The sequence below is a fragment of the Harpia harpyja genome, chromosome 6, assembly GCF_026419915.1.
Source record: "Harpia harpyja isolate bHarHar1 chromosome 6, bHarHar1 primary haplotype, whole genome shotgun sequence".
Lineage (NCBI taxonomy): Eukaryota > Metazoa > Chordata > Aves > Accipitriformes > Accipitridae > Harpia > Harpia harpyja.
This window is the reverse complement of record NC_068945.1, coordinates 8,653,186-8,673,675: the sequence shown is the minus strand read 5'-3', so window position 1 is coordinate 8,673,675 and position 20,490 is coordinate 8,653,186. Positions and strand designations below refer to the sequence as shown.

Here is a 20,490-nt window from a genome sequence, read left to right as displayed (position 1 = left end):
CACTAGTTATGGTGCATGCTGGAGTAGCCCATCAAAGCAGAAAAGCCAAACTGAGATTGTAGCAATAAGACAAGAAAATGTTAGCACAGAGACAGACTGCAGAATAACACATGAAACATTTAATAATTTCTGTGAAAATGTAGTTCAAGCAGTAGTCACACAGCAATTCAGCATGCAGCCTTAGAAAATCCTAGGACATGCCTGAGACTGACCTGAGCAGGAGCTGAAGTGGAAAAAAGTAAAATAGTTTAGGAGGCCACATTGACCTTAGGAAAAATAAAACCAGAAACAGAGGATTTTTGTGCTGTGATAAATTAAGAATGAATGGGTTCACTGGTGAGGTTTTCAAATTACTTATAGACTTACTGGCTTAATTTTTACAGTCAGCTTGCTTTTAGTGGAAAGTTACCTGCTATTGCTATATACTCCCTTCTGCTAGTAGGGAGCTGGAAGCCCAACAAAGATCTGACAAAGACTTTCCTTTTATTACCAGGCTAAGGGTGATTTCACTAATAGGTGAAGAGTCAGATTTGCGAAGGTTGCCAAGACACTTGGAGAAACACACAGAGGCACAATACCTCTTCAAGAGCAAAAGTGAAATAAAATCCCGATGACTGTCAAATTTTTTGAGTACTTTTGTATAAGCTTTCTGGCTAGCAGCAAATTATTTTCAAAGATGGCTTTTCCTTTTGTTGGTAGTAAAGAACTCGGTGGTATTGAAGGAGCTGCTGATTTAATAACAGGTTCTGCTCATTTTGATTTCTCAAAATTCAGTTAGACAGCTAGAGAAATTTGTGCTACTTGTATTGATTATTTTAGCCTTTGATTCTCCAGCAGCAACTTCAGGAAGTAATCCACAAATCAAGCATAGCTAAAATGGGATTCATCTGCCCTGATTTGGCCTCCAAAAGTTAGCCATCTCAACCTGAGCTGCTCACCCAAGGCTCCCTTTAGTGCCAATGCAGAGAAACAGGCACCTGCAGAGGGTAGTTCATCCTGCAACACCGCGCAGAGGACTTGCCCTTTGGAGGTCTCTGTTTCTCTTTAAGGTAGGTTAGATGAATCATCACCTTAACATGAAAGAAAGTTAACTCTGCAGTATGGCAGTGGCGTACATGATTTTTTTGACCACTTTCCTCGGGTGTTCAGTGCTATGTACACCTGTTTGGGGGACTTGAAGACTCTTCCCACTCAATCTTGCATAGTATAACCATGCCAATAATAGGAAGGCTGAATGTATATGAGAATGGGGAATAATGGCTGGAGAGGATGAATGAAAGTGACACTTGAAAACATGCAATATGAGTTGGTTACTGCCAGAGCTGAGCAGAAGTTGGATTTCCATTGCAGAGCAGTGGGGTGCTAGGGGTCCAGGGAGTTCTGTGGGGGTAGAAGGAAGGGGATAAAAAAACTTGCTGAGTGATTTAATACTTGATAGGCTACAGCTACACAAGAAACAAAAGCAGCCCATTGCAGGTGCAGAGATTTTGGACAGTCAGATGGAACTGTGGAGAGTGCAAGCTATGTGAGTGAACTGAAGTTTGAATGGGCCACAGTATTCCCTAAATAAAACTCTTCTGGAATTCAGGAATGGCTCTTTTCTTTGAGGAAATATAGTTCCTTTTGCACAATATTTTATGAAACAAATAATTCTGCTTGGTGTGAAAGCTGCATCACACAGTGGTTCACCTTTAGAGAAGTTCTCACCTTTGGTGCCACCTGCCCTGTGATACAAACACAGAATAGTGAAGGGAGGAGCCGGTGAGAGACTTACAGGGTTGCCTTTAAAAAAACCTTATCAACAACTTTTAATAAAGTCCTTAGGCTAAAGTCCTTCTATTTGCAAGTTACAGCTCTACTTTGAGTGAGCAGCCTTCAGTTAAGCCCAAAGAGACACAACTGAAGGTGTAAGCATTATTTTTAACACCATTTGTTTGGTTCATTCACATGTTTGAACTGAACAGCAGCACTAATACAGTGCCTGATTCTAAATCCTCTGAAATCAATGGAGGTCTGCTATACAGAGAGCATTAAGTAGTCTTTGGGTCAGAACTGAAGCTGAACAATTCAGTCAGCCAGTTATAAAATGCAATTCCCCTTTTTCGTCTTGCCCTTTGCTGTTCTCTGTACTGCAGTTACGTGGAACTTTGCTTTGTTCATTCGCTCTGCTCACTGTCCACCATGATTTGCTTCTGACCTTTTGAACATACTCTATATTTCCTCCTGAATTGTTTTGTTAAACACAGTCTCTTTTTATCAATCAAATGGTCAAAGTCACTGCTGTCTGGGGCTGTGTGCCTTCTCTATTTTATTTTTTAAAAATATATTTAGGATTAAAAGGGGACTGCTACATGGGAACTAGAGAATATAAAACATTATAATGCAAGTAAAATATATTGCAAGCATTAGAGGTTTATTTTTGCAGTAAGTTACTTCCACTGCATTACCTTAGATCCCCATTTTTGTATCAAAACCACTTGTCTTAATGTAGGAATTATGAGACTTTATACATATGCATGATCATAGTTTTGAATTGTGTTATCTAAGATGCTTTTTCCTCCCAAGATAAAACTCATTCAGTGTATAGCAGAGATGGGCAATCAGGCAGTATTAAAGTGGAATGGCACCCTTAAATCTGGTGGTCTTACTTTTTGCAACTGAAATAATAACATTGTTTTAGCATTCTTACACATTTTTGAATGTATCTAGTTGTATAAAGACAACCAAGTAAGAATGTAATTAGAAATGAATTTGTTACATATATATGTGTACAATTTCCCAATTTGATATTGTTCAGTTATAAACATATGCGGTCATTATTCTACTTTAGATTTGTCTGCCTTGGTATGAAACATGAAATTGTTTTAGTAAGTTGATAACAGAGAGAAGTGAAAATAAGTGACTTCATCATGAAGTATAACGTGTGTAAGAGCCAGGGATTTTACTATGTGTGTAGACGTGTACTCTATTTGATAGGAAATAGCCACTGAAATATAAACTATTATCTTTCATTATTAAGATATTGGTGACTTCTTTCCATAAAGTATACCATGACTTAATTCAAGATCTGTGGATGTTTTCAGATCAGGCATACTTAGCATTCAACACCCTGTAGGGAAATGTATAGGTCTGGGTTATTTTCATGAATTATTCCTTGTTCTCCACCATGATAATCCAGATTCAACCATGCAGATGTAGGACCTTCAAAGAGGGAACTTCATTATGACTGTGATTTCAGGAAAAAAATCATACAACTGAGAAGAAACTGTTCTGATTGCTGACGCGCTGAAGAAAAAGTCCCTCGTGACAGCGTTTCAGAGGCAAAGCACTACATTGGCTATGCAGGCTGTGGCAAAGGCGCTGGCTCTGTGGTACAGGTTATGTCTAGATCTACTGGTAGAACTGCAGCTTATGCAAACCAAAGGCATCTTTAAACTGTCCTGAGTTGGAGGCTCCTCATGAGTAGTTGCCATAGCACAGAGCTCTGTAGGAGTTAAGTGCAAGCAGTAGCCTGGCTAAAGCCTGTGCAGAGCAAGATAGAAACATGCACACTGACAAGAGTTCATCACAGAATGGCCACAGGACTGCAGATGTTTAGGCTGTTCTGAGGGAGCTGCCTTACCCTGTAATCATCATACCAAATTAGAGCATTGGTTTTAGGCTTAAGTTGCCTTTCATAACAGTGAGCATCTGAGTACCGTGCCCTCCAAAATAAACAGCATTTTGCAGAGTATAGAGACTTAATTCTGGTAGATGCCCTCTGTTCTTTTTTGAAAAAGAAACAGTACAGTACAGCTTGGGTGACGTGACATACCTTTTGATAGTTCACATTGCTTAAAATCTCTGGGCTTTCATGAAACTGTAATCCAAAAATCCACTACTTAGATGAGACTTCTTTTCAGCAATGGATTAAATGAATTGCATTCTTAAGTATCTGATATTACCTTTCTTGTATGCAATATTTGCCTATGTTCCCTTTTTGGACCTACCTGGAAAAGGGGTAAAAGAAGGGGACATTACTGAAACCCTGGACTACATAAATTAATCAATAGCCATTACTTTCTGCATTTGCCTCTACAGTAAAAACTGTCCCCACTGTGTGACACTGGATTAACTTCTGCATTGCCAATAATTTAGATGGGTTCTGTGCCTGGATGGAATAGGAAGAAAGCTGGTAATTAATTATACTGAAAGGCCCTTGGTAAGGGAAAAATGCAAAATAATATTGGTGGCTGGCTGAGAGCACAAGCGCTTCCAAATCAGAAGCCTTGTCTTTGTCCAGCATGGCCACTATTTGGGGTTAAAGGAGGTGGTGGAATAAGAGCCCAGGAGGTAAAAAGTTGATAGAACATCAGGTTGGGACTCTCCCATTATGTGGTTCCTTGATGTGGCTAACATGTACATCAGCTACTTGGGTCTTTGGACCTATTTCTTCCTCCAGGTCCTAAGGAGGTTCAGCGTCACTGACTTTGAGCTCAATACACTGACGACCTTGATCATTTCTTTGGGAGTTGCTTGGGGCGTTGAATTCAATGGGACTGGATACATCACACTTCTCCCCTAAATCAGTGAAGTCAAGAACCTCTGCACAAGATGAAACTGAAATACAAAGTTTGGCAACTCTGTGATCCATCATCAGGAGCACAGAGTGCACGTCTGTGAGCTTAGGTGCGGAACTGATGTGTGCACTGATGTAGACAGATTATGGCTATGCTCCAGCCTTCATATAGGAAGCTGACATGTGGTTGAGATGACCCATAAGCAGCAGAGGGCCCAAAGATAAACAGGATGACCAAGATGTATAGCAAGCGGTGTTGGATATCACCAAGAGGACTTGGCAGGTGCACAGTGTTTGGTATTGGTTAGGGATATGGCCTCACCAAATTGTCTGCGAATAAACCCAGGCAAAACTCAATATGATCCAGCTCATGCTAATGGGTTGAAAAACTTACCTGCAACCTACAGGGCAGGGGTGCATGGCCTACTGCCATTTCTTAAATGGGAAAATACAAGGCCAGGCACAGAATCAGCCAGAAGCTGCTGCTGCTGCTTCTGCAGAATGTAAAAGGTACGTGTGGGACATACGACATCTAAACTGGGATCCAGCTCCTAGGATTAGACCAGTCCAAAAGCAATCCTATGACAAGTGTGGATTAAATAGTGTATTTGAATGTCCCATGGTTTGAAATGTACATATGTGACTGCAAAACAGAGGAAATTATCGCACAAAAACTTAACCATAGCCAAGGGATTAACTTTAAGCTACCTCATAAGGAAGCATTTTTCCACACACCCAACAAATGTGTTTTCGAAACAGAGCTCCCTGAAATTCTCACAGTACCTCAAAAACAAGTAACAGGGTCATGAGCTCCATGATGGATTAAACTGCTCAGTGGAGGAACAGTGTAGAAATACAGAAGAATAATTTCATTTATGTTAATGTTGTGGAAGAGAAGAAGAAACTCGGAGACCTCTGTCAATGGAGATGTGTATTTCTGGCTGTGCTTTGAGATGTCCCAGAATGCTCACAGACAGGAGAGGTTCAAGGATGGGTCAAATAGCAGCAGCTTCAGAGGGAAGGGACACGGCTGTCATTGGGCCGTGGAAGGGACATGGGTAAGTCAGGCACCTACCAAACCTCTGTGGTCTGAGAGGAAATGCTTGACCCCTGTAGCAAGGGACAATGCCATCTATATAGTATAAAAGACCTGGTGACTGGTGGCTTAAACTATAACAGATGATTTTGGATGTCAGAGCAAATTCCAACTGAAGCATCCTCCTACCGGTGTCTCCCAGCTGAAGCACACGGCTGTGCCTGTAAATCCAAGTCCAGCGATGGCCACGTGGTTGGTGTGTGGTACCGTCTCGCACCCTCACAGGCTTCCTTGTTGCATATGACAGAGAGTGAGCTTTTCTGAGAGGCAGCGCTGGGGATGGAGAGGGAGATAAGAGTCTCCACAGCAAGCCACCTCTGATATTTATGGTCTCTACCATGCCCTTTTTCTCTAATCCTTTTATTCTGAATAGCTTGTCCAACTTCAGTGCCAAAGACACTGCTAATTCCACGTCTGTTTACATTATTGAGGTAGGGCCTTTCTCATCCAGCATGCACTAAACTGCATGTGGGTGTAAAGCTGCTCTGCCCTTAGTGGCCTGGTTTTGCCTGTCCCTGCTCCGAGAACAGCATCTGTAGTTTGACCACAGCAAACAGAGGAAAGGAAAAAACCTTAAGAAGCGGGTGACCTCAGTGAGGAATTAACAGATCTGGTTTGATGGGATTCATGTTATCTTTGGTTTGACAGTTCATGCAGGGCCTCAGTTGTACACAGAAAATACAAAAAAGGTTACCTTGACCTTAATAAAAAATAGTAACAGATATTTCAGTGTTCACGAAAGCCACCTGACCGAATAGTCAAGAAAGCAAAAGCATTTACCAAACCAAAGAGGTTCAGCCTAGGATTTGACAGCCGTTGACCGTAATTATTCTTTTTAAGCCATCAGGGCCCTGCGAGGGTGAAAGCCTTGTTGTGCCAGGCACTGTGCAAACACGCAGAAACAAACGGTGCCTTTCCCCACAGGCCACAGTCTGGGTAAGCAAATGAAAGAGGTTTAAACGATGAAATGATTTAGCCACGGCTAGATCAGGACGAAAATCACTGTCTTCTGAGAGTAAGGCCCTTGGATGAAGTACAGCCTGCCCCACGCTGTGTGCCGGGCAGTCGCGCGCTGAGGAGAGGGAGGAGGCCGGGGGGCTCAGTGGCACGGCCAGGCTTTGGCTTCTCCGTGTGAGGGGGCGGCTGCTCCCCAGAGAAGGCGAGCTTGGAGCGGAGGGTGACGGCAGCACCGGCAGTGCCCTCGTGCACCGGGCACAGCCCCACGGGGTCACAGGTCCCTGGAAGTGGTGGTAATTCTTCAGGGAATTTCTCACAAGGTGGGCTTTGAAGCTCTATAACTGGACCTTATACTGCTACATAAGGAAGAATCTATTACAGCTTCATCTCTGCCTCAGAGCTATGTTCAGACAAGGATAGTAGATCGTGTTGTGGTAACAAGACTCAGCTCTGGCCATGCTCAGGAGGCAGCTCTGCTAAGGCAATAAGCCATTGTCTTCACAGTAATTTTTCAGGTGTGCTGCACTGCCAGTACATCTGGAACATGCTTATGGAAATCTGAACCGTGGAATAGTTGGGGTTGGAAGGGACCTCTGGAGGTCAGTTGCTCCAATGTCTGCTCAAAGCAGGGCCACCTAAAGCAGGTTGCTCAGTGCTTTGTCTAGTCAAGTCCTGAATATCTCCAAGGACAGAGATTCCACAACCTGTCTTGGCACCTGTTCGGTGTTTAACCACCATTATGATGGAAAAAATTATCCTTATATCCCAGGATGGAGAGGCAGGCAGGCAACAGAGGCTAAAGTTTAAACTGAAGCCTGTGCTAAAGGGACAAGCAAGAGAGCAGGTAACTGTGCAACTTTGCAAACAACTGTCACAGTTTTAACATTTTATTACCTGCTTTCCATTTGCTCTGTGACTGGAGGTCGCCACCTTAAAGCTGAACTGTTAGAAGAAAGAGTGTCAGAGCCCCTAGACTTCCCTAAAGCAAAATCAATTGGATTAGTTGAAGCCATTGCCGAGAATGTTTTGAGGTACATGTTTGCCTTTGCACTGAAAAGGATTAGGAAGTGCTTGCCTGATCTCTTATGGATTCTGTGCCCTGAGGACAATAACTTCTTCTTGTGAAGGGTAGAGCCACCCTCTGTGGGTCATAACATCTTAGCCCGTTGCAGAAAAATCTACCACGAGTCACAAGCACACAACACCATTCTTGCCTGGAATTCAATTTATACCATCCTTAAGGAAAGCTGGTGATCCCTGTAATTTTAACATTGCTGCCACTTCAGTGATATCTGTTGGGTTAACTTTCAGGTCTCTTTTGATAGAGATTAATATATTTGCCTTGATAACTTCTTGAAACAAGGAGTGTTGATAGGAAGTCATGACTGTATCACTACTAACAGGGCAAAGATAAGTACAGCTTTCAGCATTTATAAATCAAGCTGGATGACAAGGATTTCTTTTGGTTTTCCAGACATGGATTGGATGCAAAAAAAAATTTAGAAGTTCTTTTGAAAGGAATGACTGAATTCAAGACAGAAGATGGCAGTGTCCCCTCCCATCTACTCATCCATGGTGCATTAGCATTTCCCATTGCTATGAATGACTCCCACCAGGCATTCCTTGCAGCTGCACACTATGGCAGGGGCTGCGTTGTGGTACTTGCTCATGAAAAGTTTTTCCAAGCATCAGCAATGAAAACCTTTATCCTCAATGCCATTGGTTGGCTTGATGCTGGGAAGGGAGGACAAGTTGGTATTGCTGGTGATCTGCAGGACTTTTTCACTCTCCTAAGCCAGGAGCAAGCCCTGCAAGCTAACATCTTAAGGAAAACCTGAGTGTGTACTGCTACAAAGCCTACAGTGATGAGGAGGTGGAGAAGATTCATGGGTTTGTTTCAAGGGGTGGTGGTCTGCTGGCTGGAGGACAGGCATGGTCCTGGGCTGCGGGGAATGCTGATGACAATGCCATTGCTGGGTTCCCTGGGAACAAAATACTGCAAAAGTTTGGAGCTGGTATCTTAGGAGATAACATACTACCATTGTCAGCCAGTCTTACATCCTAACAAGGTTTTCTCACACTATCACTTTCGCAAGGCACTCTTCCAATTTCAGCAAAACCTCAAGAAAAAAACAGCTCTAAAGCCACCGTATTCCTCCTGGCTCGAGAAATTAGCACAGGACTCAACGGTGTTCCTGAGGATTCCAGCTCAGACCTCCCTAGCTATCTGCTCTGTTCAGAAGGAGATGGCTAAGCTATTGCTTTCCCAGGGGGTTCCTGATGTCAGTGCTGACAGCCCAGTCAAAGGCAGCTTTGAGGAAATGGTTTTAATCAACACAGATGCAAAGCTCTATGACAACTTCCCTGGTGTACAAAAACAAATATGTTCTCCCAACCAAAATCTTCCAGAAATGACTACATCCCCAACTGTGACTGCTCAGATCAATGGAATAAATGAAGGTAGAGGATATTTTGCTATTTCCTTCCTCAGCAGCACCGAAACTGTGGAATGGAATCAGGCTGACCAAGTAATCTATAAATATAATAGCCTAAATCTCTCTGCTTCCTTCCTGCCCCAGCTTTCTGCTGGGATTGCATGCTCACCATGTAATCAGAAATACCTCGGTCTTATGATGGATGCTGGCATATTGATCATTTGATCTTCTGTTGGGTACAATTTTGGTCAGATGATGAATGAATCTTTGGTTATGCAATAGGGGAGCTGTCCAGGCACATGGCCCATAAATGCTTCCAGAGGAAGCGATTTAACTTGTTGGTCGATGGGAAGCACCACTACTGCTCTTTGTCAAATTCAGGTGCAATGACATTTCACCTGAAGATGTCATTGCATGGAGCTGTGCATTTTGTCTTGCTTGAGGAGAGCTCCTCTGGAAAGAAAAAATCCCACGCTGTTATGGAGTGTATCTAGCTGGACATATAAAAATCACAAGTTTTAAAGATTGTGCTGCATTGTTTTCAGAAACAAGCTTCACTTCCAATGTTTGGTTTGTTGGTTTTTTTAAATAAAATTTTACCAGAAAGGTCACCTTGATAGCAAGTTTATCAAACCAAACTAACTTTTATGACATGAAGGTGGGGCAGGGTCACCTTGATAGTATGGTTTGAAATTTCCTTGCATTTTCTCAATTCCCTCATAAATCATTAAGAATTCAAACTTCTCAAAAAAGGTTCAGCTTTAGCTGTCGGTCAGATGTGGAAGGATTCAGCACAAGGGTGAAAGCTTCAGAAAACTAATTTATTGGAATTAGAATTGAAGCTGCTGTTAAACTTTATCTGTAACTTGAAGACTATCATATGATGTGTTTCTATCTTGATAATGCCTGTGGTTCTTTCTAAGGTCCAGAAGCATGGAGAAGCACTGGGCTTTATCTTCCTCCCAGAAGAATAGCCACTCTGCATTTTCATGCTTCTGCTGTTGCAGCTAACCTGAAGGTGAACATTTGCCTTTGTTTCTCATTACAGTCAGAAGAACTTTCCTTGCTTCCATTCTCATTTCTTTGAAGTTTGTCTTGACCTCACGGAGACTTGAATCACAAACAATTTCTCCCCAAGTTTCTTCTATCATAAACCTCTTTCTATATTTCTCAAGTTATACTCTCTCACTTCTGTCCTGAAAAATGACTGCCCTATGCAGCTGTAATGCACACACCTCTAATTTTTATCTGCTCCATACTTGGCCATCTCATGTTGGTCTCATACCTCCCCTGTGCCCTTCTCCATTCCCCTAGAGAAAGCAGAGGTCAAACAAGACAAGCACCTATATTGTTGCTTTCAAGAGTAAAGGAATAATCCATGTCCCTGTATTGACAGTGAATAGGATGAGAAATAATAAGGTTGAATGTTGTCTATGTGAAGGAGACTACCAGATATTTCTGCCCACTATAAAAATACCTTACTTTCCCTACCTTGCTGTCTTCTGCTATCATCCTGCCTCATTTCAAGGCCTCCAGGCTGTTTTATTTCAAGTTTTATTATCTTTGTCATCCGGACAAATGAACACCCACACTGTAAAATATATTTTTGTGGCGTTTATATCTTGACTCTGAAACCAACCTCTATGTAATTGTAAGTGAAAAGCGATAAATGCTACAGTAGAGGTAGTTATCCGAACAGTATTATCCCATAGCAGGGTGCATTGCTTTTTTCTTTTGAAAGGGGCAATAGGACAAGCTTTGGACAGAATTGGGCAGAACTAGTCTGGGAACCAAGGATTCCCATGTCTTCAGTCACTGATGGCTGGCCCATGTGGGCATTACAGTGTTTCAGAGAGTGTGTGGAAAACTGATTATGAATTATTCTAAATGGGGACATTATCCCCTTCCCCAGCGTCCTTTCTCCTCACTTGTTTCATATCAGGGTAAGCTCTGCTCATGCTCTGCTTTTCACCTTGATGCTATCCATTTATAGCAGCACAGCTATGGTAGCTGTGATGGGAGGTAAGGGTGCTAAAACTGGGGCCAACCAACTTTGAAATTCCTTCAAAACCAGTGACATCCCTCCTTTCAAACAGAGCTGTAGAAAGAGAATTCTACTTCTCTTTGGCAACTGATCCAGCATTTCAATTTTCTCCTTCGTGGGGCTTAAGTCTGCCCTTGAGTTCTTTCATGCTACTTTCATCTGATTGATCTGTGCCGAGGTGAAGAATAATGTCCGTATAGCAGCATACTGTTGCTTTTCCCTGCTGAGACAAGAGTGTCTTGTTGCCTATGGTAGCTACAGAACACACTGAGTTTGGAGTGGAGCTACCCGAGCCTGCCCGAGTTGCAGTGCATTTCGGTGACCGTGTTTCCCAACCACGTGCAGATCGGCTGTCACACTGATGACCTCAGCTATGCTGGGGAGCTGAAGCAGCCTCCCTAGGTGGTAAAGAAGTTCAAAGTTGAAAAAAACACCATGGAAGTCTCTAGTCTGTGGGGTGGCCTCGTATATATCATAGTGCCAAAGGAGAGCACATTAGGCCAAATATCAGTCACAATTAAAGAGGCTGTGGAGGCTCCATTCTTCAGGCTTGGTAAATGGTCCCAAAACCTAACTATAGGCAGGAGAGTCAAGAAATATTTCTGTATTGATGGCTTGCCTATATTTTTCTTGTTTTTTGTGGTCATGTATGGAGAAGACCTCAGAATAAGTAATGCCCCAAGAAAGCCTTGGTGTAAAGCTTTGTATTTCTCAGTGCAGAAAGTATATTGATAGGACTTTCATTTAGGAATTCACCTCTGTCCATATTCCCAGTATAAGCATGTCTGAGACCTTTAAAGTGTCTTGATACTAAAAAGTGAATATCATCAACCCCTTGAAGTGACGGTAGACATGGGGTCCCCAAAGATGACTGGACCCCTTGCAAGATTCTCAGGCTCTCCCCTTGATTCAGTAAAACCCAGTTACATCTAGATCAATTTAGTGTTTCTGAGGCTATGCAGAGGGTTTTAGCGACGGTGATTCTCCTCTCTCTTCACACTTAAAACTTCTTTTTAAATTGGCTACCTTTTTTCACCTGAATGCTGAATTAGGGAAAACTGACATCTCTGCCTGGCAGTCAACCATCTGTCAGTACCCGGTCCCCTGAGCTGAGCTGGCCACAGAGAACATCATCCTGACAGTACCAGCTGCTGATGTACACCACACGGACAACCCAGAGAGTCTGCCTTCCATCTGGAACAAGATGATGAATGCAACAGCCAGACTAGCAACCATCCCAGCAACTTTTCCAAGGCCAGAGAGGATGGTGGCAGATGTCCAGATATTTCATGGCAAGTATAATAACCAGAACATTTTGTCTTTATCTGTGATGGGTATTTGTAAGGGAACTACCCAAGGCAGTAACATTATCACAAGATAATGCAGTTCCTCAAATCAGCAGGTTAATCCCACCAAATTCAAGGAGACGGCTCATGAGAGTAGGAATCTCCTGTGAATGTCAAGAGCTTGTACACAGAAGTAACATATTCTGCTGCTAAATCTGAGGCTATCCCAGGGTAAAACACAGTGGAGGGAGACAGGCTGGCCAGCAAATGATGTATGTACTCTGTCACGTTACTCTTATTACTGTGGGAGTGAGTTTATGCTAATTGCAACAGAAAGAAGGGAAACAGAGGTAGCTGTTTTGGGCAGGACAAATGAGATCTTGAGACTTAAATTAAGGTATGTAACAGACACACAGGCAGCCTACTATGTAGTAAGACCCTGATGTTAGCAGGCATGGGATCACTTACATCAGTGGGGAAGTGAGGGCAGTGGTAGGGGGAAAATTTTGTTGTAAGCAGCATTTAGCTGTCATTTAAGAAACATGCTGCTTAAAGACAATTCAGTAGGCCAGTGGAACTGAAGCCTGTTGTGGGTGGCAAGGAGGCTCCTAAAGGCCAAATCTCACCATTATTTGCAATTAATCTTTGTTCAAGTATTAGACTTTTCTCAGTAGGATTGGTGGGTGCTTTCAGCTCTACTTGATTGCAACACTAGAGGTGTTTTCGACCACTTGAATTGATTAAGTTCATCAGCTGCCCAGGCCACCACTCTGTCAATGATCCACAGCTCTAGCAGCTTAACTCATGTGGTGTAGCTGCTATCAGTCAAGTAGGACTAACTCAAGAGAGGCTGGCTCGAGTGTAAACAACTTGCACTTCAGTTACTAATAACCAGTTAATTATAATCACTAATGAAAATAAATAATAAGCTCCCTTTCAATACTTAAAGCTCCCTTTCGATACTATAAGAACGATGGGGAGAGACTTTTTAGTAGGGCCTGTAGTGATAGGACAAGGGGTAATGGTTTTATAGTAAAGGAGGGTAGGCTCAGACCAGATATAAGGAAGAAATTTTTTATGATGAGGGTGTTGAAACACTGGAACAGGTTGCCCAGAGAGGCTGCAGATATCCCATCCATGGAAACATTCAAGGTCAGGTTGGATGGGGCTCTGAACAACCTGGTCTAGTTGAAGATGTCTCTGCTCATTGCAGGGAGACTGGACTAGATGACCTTTAAAGGTCCCTTCCAACCCAAGCCATTCCATGATTCCATGATGAATAGGTGCTATGTTTCCATGCTGCATATGCTCCTCCAAGCATATCCTCACATAAGAAGGATTTTATTGGAGTAATCAATCATTACATCTGGCCAAATATGGCTCTGAATTTAACAATGAAGTTGTAATCTGTCAGTGACTCTGCAACACCTGTGTTTAGATTACATGCCAGTTGCTAATTTTTGTAACTGCTAACACCTCAATCTCAACAGGAAACATGGGAGTATTATATTTTTCTCATTCGTTCTTACCATTAATGACAGCTCTATTTGAAATTTCAGACTCGGGACACAAAGGTAACATAATTGTCATGAATAGTTTTGTACAGGTATAAAGGATGAGCAAGCAGTTCATCTGGCAGTGCATGTCAGAGAGCAGAGTCCATCCCTTTCCCTGCTTTGTTTTAGCTGAATTGACTCCATAAGCCTAGCCAGCAAACCATGGCCTGCATATCACCCAGGCCAATCAGGAGATTTTGTGCTGACACAAGCGGCTGTTCTGCAGTAGTTTTAGTGATGCAGAGGAAGAACTGACTTCCAAATGCCAGAGTTTAAAATCCTTGGATGTCTACAGATGGAGGTGAACTTTAAGCCACTAGCTCTCCCTTTCCTTGAGCTGTAGAGAAATAGGAGTGTTAAAAACCAGCATGACTCTGAACACACGCAGACTTAATTCATAGCTGCTGTGAATAAGATCTTTCGAATGAGTTTGCACTGACTGAGAAGCTGCCCTGAGAAACACTTGTTGTTTAGGTAGCTGCCATTCTCTGAGTGAAGCTGCATTCAGAAACAAAGATTTCTGGATTATTGATTTATGTGGCTCCTTCTCTTAATGTATTCCAGCCCTCTAACTGATACTCACCATGTGATAGACAGCTATGTCCACCAGAGGCCACACTGGTAGAACCCAACATATAAAACTCTTCCAGCTTCTATCATGCCTGCTGAAATAAGTGGAGAGTAGCACATTTTCAGAGATGTGGATGGCTCTGTATCCTTCCTGCACTATTCTGGAGCTGTAAGAAACCAGTGAAGGGTCCATTGAGCCTATTGAATTGGCACTGAAAGAAAAAAACCTAAAGATAGTAAATTCCTATGAGAAGCTACTGAAATGTGATTTTTAAAACTGGTTATGGTAGTCAGCAATACTGAGACACTCATGGGAGATATTAAGTAGTATGTTAAGTCTGTTTGTCTTTTCTGAAAAAAAGATTTTTACAAACAGCATGAGAAACAGCAAAACTGGAACCAAAGTGATGACAATTATGGTGAAGTAGTAACTGTGGCCATTAGCAGCAAGTTCTATCCAAAGCTGAAGTGAACTATGGAATATTTTTCAATAGTAAAGAGCTGCTTTACTAAAAACACTGACAATCTGCCTTCACAAATGTCCTGGTTCTGGCTGGGAGAAAGTTAGTTTTCTTTCTAGTAGCTGGTATAGTGTTATGGTTTGGGTTCAGTATGAGAAGAATGTTGATAACACACTGATGTTTTCAGTTGTTGCTAAGGAGTGTTTATACCAAGTCAAGGATTTTTCAGCTTCTGATGCCCAGCCAGCAAGAAGGCTGGAGGGGCACAAGAAGTTGGGAGGGGACACAGCCAGGGCAGCTGACCCAAACTGGCCAAAGGGATATTCCATACCATGTGTCATCATGCCCAGTATATAAAGTGGGGGGAGTGGGGCTGGAAGGGGTCACTGCTCAGGAACTAACTGGGCATCAGTTGGCGACTGGTGAGCAACTGCATTGCGCATCACTTGTTTTGTATATTCTAATTCTTTTACTATTATTATTGTCATTTTATTATTATTACCATTATTATTTTCTTCCTTTCTGTTCTATTAAACTGTTCTTATCTCAACCCGTGAGTTTTACTTTTTTTTTCTGGTTTTCTCCCCCATCCCACTGGGTGGGGGGGAAGTGAGTGAGCGGCTGTGTGGTGCTTAGTTACTAGCTGGGGTTAAACCACAACAAACAAACAAAAAAAAAACCAACCCAAAAAACCCAACCAGTTCACGTTTTGCTTTCTGGTACAATAGACATTGTCAGGGCACAGTGGAGGCCGGCTGCTCCCCGAGGGACAGGGAGCCAGGAGCCAGCTGCAGTAACAGAGGCAGCAGGAGAGGTGCCTCGCCAGCTGGGGCCATGCCACAACACCTGAGTGAGGCAAGCAGGGCGGACCTGGCACAACCGCAGGGTCAGCTGAGAGTCCAGATTGCTCAACAAGTCTGCAGCGATGAGGCAGGTCTGAGGTCAAGCAAGGAAGTCAATCCGCGGGTCAGGGTCAGGCTCAGTGATGGTAACCAGGGTGAGACACAGCCCAGTGATTACCACGCAGGCCCACTGTGATGAGGCACGTCTGAAATCAAGGGAGGAATTCAGACCGTGGATCAGGGTCTGGGTCAACAGGGTCCATGGCCAGATACAGGCACGGCTGTGACAGAGCTGGAGACAGGCACAGCTACCACAGAGCTCAGGCAGGACTGATAGCCCAGGGCTGAGCTGAGCTAGAATGAAACATTTTAGTCCCCTGCCTTCAGGATGAAAATTGGCTGCTTCTTTGGGAACACTTCAGGAAAAATAATCCATTTTTCTACTTTATTTGTGTCTGCTATTTATCACGAGGTTTTTTCCCCCCATGTATTTCCTCCAGAGCCAGAACTTAGATTACAGAGTTTCTAGGGGAGCTGGGGAGGGCACTGGGGTCATTTTCATCAACACAAACCATACAGTTATTTGGCTATACAAGGATACAAACTGTCCTGGCAATAGCATCTTCCTTGCCAGATCTAAAAATAAGAAAACACCGGTGTCAACAGAAATTAGATTTCCACACCTCCTCTCCACTCCTGTAGCTGGGAGTACGGTCATCTGCAATGTCTGTAGCTCTGGCAAAAGTCATTTGGCCTTTTTTGCTCTTTGCATTGGGTAGTGCCGAGGAGCAGAACAGCATAAAATATGCACATTAAACTTTTGCTTGTGGTTGATATATTTGATGCTCCAGCACACGGGGTGGAAGCACATCATGAGCAGCATCCACTCATGAAAAACAAGTCCAAGAATGAGTTAACGTAAGGAGAATTAATTGTATTTTTCTCACTGTGGTGTTCCATCCCATGAGCTTTCCCAGACAGACTGCCAAGACTGTTTGTGGTTTACCTTTCCTGCAGGTTGGATGCATGCTGGCTATCCAGTCACGCATCATTTGGAGTCAGTGACAGAGACGGTAGATGTGCAGTCCCTCCAAGCCAATGGCCTTTGGGGTGCCATTCATCAGCTGGGCCACAATCAGCAGCAATCTGAATGGGAGTTTCCCCCCTCACACCACCACAGCCACCTACAGTCTCTGGTCTGTTTATAGGAATGAGACTGTGTTCTCAAGAGATAAGGCCCACAATACACTTGCACTAAAACTTAAAAAGAGGAGGATTCAAGATTATATTGAAAACGGTGCACAGCTGAAGGACTGGGAAGTATTTACTGCATGGTGACCTATCTGCAGGCAAATTAAGCTTGCAACAGATTTACAAACTGATCATTTTAATCCAGGGCTGTTTCTTTCCTTTTCCTCACTTTCTGCAACCACTTGATCCCTACCCCAGATTATCTCTCTCTGGTGACTATTAGTCTCCAACAGCGTCTTTGTGTGTGTCCTGCTTGCAGCTGGGATAGAGTTAATTTTCTTTCTAGTAGCTGGTATAGTGTTATGTTTTGGATTTAGTATAGAATAATGTTGATAACACACTGATGTTTTCAGTTGTTGCTAAGGAGTGTTTATACCAAGTCAAGGATTTTTCAGCTTCTGATGCCCAGCCAGCAAGAAGGCTGGATGGGCACAAGAAGTTGGGAGGGGACACAGCCAGAACAGCTGACCCAAACTGGCCAAGGGGGTATTCCATACCATGTGACATCATGTCTAGTATATAAACTGGGGGGAGTTGGCCGGGGAGGGATCGCTGCTCAGGAACTAACTGGGCATCGGTCGGTGAGTGTTAAGCAATTGCAATGTGCATCACTTGTTTTGTATATTCCAATTATTTTATTATTATTATTGTCATTTTATTACTGTTATTATTATCATTATTATTTTCTTCCTTTCTGTTCTATTAAACTGTTCTTATCTCAACCCATGAGTTTTACTTTTTTTCTCCCCAATTCTTTCCCCCATCCCACTGGGGGTGGGGAGTGAGCGAGCGGCTATGTGGTGCTTAGTTGCTGGATGGGGTTAAACCACGACAGTGTGCTAGCTCATAGGATTCCACAAACCAAAATGAGTCAGTCCTGATCTCTCTCTGAGTAGCATGCTTCAACAGGACACCCAGGGCTGCAAGGAAAAGTTTTTGAAGCAGTCTTCAAAAAATGTGCTTGTTTGAGTCATTTGTGATGTCAGCACAGTGCAAAGGTCATTGGTCTGTGGAATCATAGAATCATAGAATCATAGAATCATTTCAGTTGGAAAAGACCTTCAAGATCATCAAGTCCAACCATTAACCATGCCCCCTAAACCATGCCCTGGAATACCCTGTCCACTCGCTTTTTTAATACCTCCAGGGATGGTGACTCAACCACTTCCCTGGGCAGCCCATTCCAATGTTTGACAACCCTCTCAGTAAAAAAATTTTTCCTAATATCTAACCTAAATCTCCCTTGCCTCAACTTGAGGCCATTTCCTCTTGTCCTATCTCCAGACACCTGACAGAAGAGACCAATGTACTGGTTTGGGATGTAATGGTAAACCTCAGCCTTTGGGCATTACCAAAGATGATTTCTGATCATTGATAATTGTTTCTTTTTCTATTTTCTTTCTTTCCTTTTTTTTTCTTTTTTAAATTTAAGCTGGTCTTTCAGTTTTGTTGGTGCACTACTTCATTCAGTAGCACCCAGGATTAACTGACAGTACAAACATCAAGCGCAGAGTCACCAAGCAGGGAGCCTGTATTTTGTGCTGAGAGAGTCTTATGTATTATAAGTATGCAGACATATTATACATATGCATACTTATAAGCATGCAGAGGAGGGTTAATATTTGTATCAATCTTGTTTCAAACAATTGTAACAACTGTAAAAAAAAAAAAAATAGCAATCAAGCCTCCAAGCACAGCCATGCCCTTCAGGATGAAAAGCACTTTTATAAATACTTGGGTTTTGGTTTTGTGTGAATATTAGAACTATAGGCTTGTTGAATAGTCTGATGGTGTTAAAGGGCTACTCTGGTTCTTCAGCAGGCATTTAGAATTTGTCAGGTAGCTACACTTATAAAAAAGAAAGAAAAATACCCTATAAAAAGATCACTAACAGAATTTAGTAAAAGATTTTGTAAAGAATGCAGGTAGAGTAATTCTAAACTTCCATAAATATATTTTGTGCTGATTCTCTTTTCTTATGATTCATACCTGCACGAGACCTTTGGATGGGAAGCCTTCATTGAAATCTTCTCTGAATACCAAAATAAGTCTAAGCTCCCAGATGCTAACGATGCAAAAATGAACCTGTGGGCAGAAACCTTTTCTCATCTGGTGAAGAAGAATTTGACTCCTTTCTTTAATGCCTGGGGATGGCCAATCAAGGAGAGCCTTTCCCAGCAGCTGGCTGTTTCATTCCCCAGTTGGTCAGACGATCCAATGAAGCAATGTATCTCCTAAGCAAGTTTTTGCTCACAAAAATGAAAATGTGATCTTCTGTGATAAAACCAGTGCCCTGCAACAGTTTTAAATGGTGTCCGAATGGTATGGTGTTATAATGAATCTGAGAAGCAGCTCTACGTTGTACGGGTGATAGAACAGTACATCCTTAGCTCCCTCCCAAGTCTGCCTTTGTGTGTTAGGGTCCCACTACTTCCTTTCCTAACAGGAGTAAATTTAACCACAGAAGGGAAAATATCTGCGGTCTTAATATCTATGAAGCAAAGCAACCACTTCCCATTTTTTTCTTCCTCTGTTTCCTTGTCTCTAAAAGGTTCTCTGTTCCAGACATGCAAGTTTGTTAATTAAGATCATTAGAAGAAGAGTAGGAACAGGAGAAAAAAGTCACTTTAAAAATAGAGACATGTTAGGAGATAATAAAGCTAGAAATAAATGGAAGAACTCAGGTGAAATTGCGGCTACAGCAATGAGAAATGAGAATGATCATTCAAAGGAAAACCTTGATGGACACCACAGGAAAGGCCTTGATCTTTGTTTAATGTTTTGAAAGGGGTTGCTTTCATACTCTGCTTTCAGAGCTGGTAGATGTGTAGTGAGAAACTGCTGCTTTAGCTCATGTCAGAAGCAAAATGGTGTCCAGGCTGCGAAGTTACCACCTTGATCCTCAGCTAGAATAAATCTGCAGACATCTAGTGAATGTAAAATTCTGGCAACTTGCTCTGCCTAAGGATCTAAGGCAACAGGCGCCTCACCTCATGGATTGAATGTATTGACAGGAAAGCAGCACTGGAGTGTGTTTACAATGGCCTATTTAATAAATAATCAGATCAATGGCCCATTCTTAAATGCTACACCTGAATTTCCCCTATGTTAAAACATGGAATATAGAACAAGCCAATTTTTATGGTGCATTTTGAGATCCTGAGCCGAGCAGTTGCTTGTCTTGTGGCTATGGTTTCTTTTTTTAGTGAATGTTACAGAATTCTTGATCTTGCTGTTAAGGCCACTGACACACCCCACAGGGGACAGCAATAGCAGAGTCAGAGGCTCTCTGCGACTCCTCCAGATCTCCTGGGCCATAGCTGAGCAGATTCTTCAGCAAAAGAGCTGGGGAGGTCTTCAAATCAGCTAGTCCTGCGTATTGTCTGATACAATGTTCCAGCAATAGGAACAAGAACTGCAATAGAATGGGCTCC

At 42.7% G+C, this 20,490-nt stretch overlaps 1 pseudogene; it reads left to right on the top strand.

Moving 5' to 3' along the window:
• The first annotated feature begins 4,976 nt into the window (after positions 1-4,976).
• Positions 4,977-19,294, top strand: LOC128143043 (TRPM8 channel-associated factor 2-like; annotated as a pseudogene).
• The last annotated feature ends 1,196 nt before the right edge of the window (positions 19,295-20,490 follow it).